Source organism: Octopus bimaculoides, chromosome 6 (assembly GCF_001194135.2).
Source record: "Octopus bimaculoides isolate UCB-OBI-ISO-001 chromosome 6, ASM119413v2, whole genome shotgun sequence".
NCBI lineage: Eukaryota > Metazoa > Mollusca > Cephalopoda > Octopoda > Octopodidae > Octopus > Octopus bimaculoides.
The window spans coordinates 106,045,384-106,046,935 of NC_068986.1; positions in this window are offsets into that span (position 1 = coordinate 106,045,384).

Here is a 1,552-nt window from a genome sequence, read left to right on the forward strand (position 1 = left end):
GCACACACACACACACACACACACATACACACACACATACGACAGGCTTCTTTCCGTTACCGTTTACAAATACACTCACAAGCTTTGGTTGGCCCGAAACTATAGAAGACACTTGCCCAAGGTGCGACACAGTGGGACTGAACCCGGAACCATGTGGCTGGTAAGCAAGCAACTTACCACACAGCCACTCCTGCGCCTATGTTTATAACGACCAAATGCATGTGCTGTATACATGAACTCCGCCCCTCAATCAAACACTGCCTGTACATGCGCACAGAGCATAATGCACCGCTCAACCTGGAAATCACAATTAAAATCTTCCGATCGTGAATACAACAGGTTAACCACTCGGCCACGCGCCTTCATGCTTTACGACAATAGATTATATCCTTAAGGAAATTTGACTTTTATTTCTAGCAGAACTAGCGACTGCGTAGAAGTATCTTCATTGATTCAAGGCGTGTACGTGCGTCCATGCGTCCGTGTGTGTATGTGTTTGTGTGTATACGTGTGTGTGTGTGTGTGTATGTGTGTGGCAAATGTTTGCATGAAAGAGAAAGATTTACCTCGCAGTTATATTTCTTATTATCATTATTCGTCATCGATTTGTTTCATTTGTGAAACAAAGGGGAAATAAGAAGAAAGCACGTCTCACGAGTTTCTGTTCATCGCTTATCGATCTCTATAAATAGCAATGCTGGAGGTCATAGTAGTGAAGTTTACTTTCATATTAATCTCGCTTCTTAAAGGATTTACAAATTATCCTTTTTTTTTTATCGCTGGTTTTAACGACATATATAAATTGCCTCGGGAAAGTGTTAAAACAGTCTATTGCTATTAGTTGATAACATGATGCGGGATGGAAAAGAGAGTTAAGTGTTGTATATTCATTGTTTACTAGTATATATCATCACTTACTGTTATCAACATATTTATGGTTTCATAAGATGATACAGCTGTTATCGAATTTGACGGCTAGTAAACAAATTATGTTCCGCTGCAACATACTTCTATTCACAATTTGTTAAAGATAAATCAGAGCGAAATGGCTTCTTCGTGCATTGCTTGTAGCTAAATCTGTAAAGAATCTGCCAATGTCAGTTAAAAAATATGAGAAGGTAGTAAATAAATAAACATTTCTTGATGTATCACTGATTTCTCCTAGCGACACTATATCAGATCCTAGAGAAGGTAAAGTGTAGTGTGCAAAATAGCCATTAACAGGGAAAAAATTCAAAAAATCAAATATGATGCTATATTGATATTATTCTGGTTTATTTTGTAATGTATACTAGAAAGTGGCATAAAATTTCCTTGTGTATTTAAAACATAGTTACTCTCCCATTTTTCTCTCTTTCTCCCTTTTATCTCGCCTCTCTTTCACCTTCACCGTAAATGAACTTGCATCGGCAAAATTAGATTTCCAAATGCGAGTGCAGATCTATCTATCTATGTGTCTACATACACACACACACACACACACACACATATACATAGGAGTGCATATACATATACACACATGTATAAATGCACGCAAATATGTGTGTATATG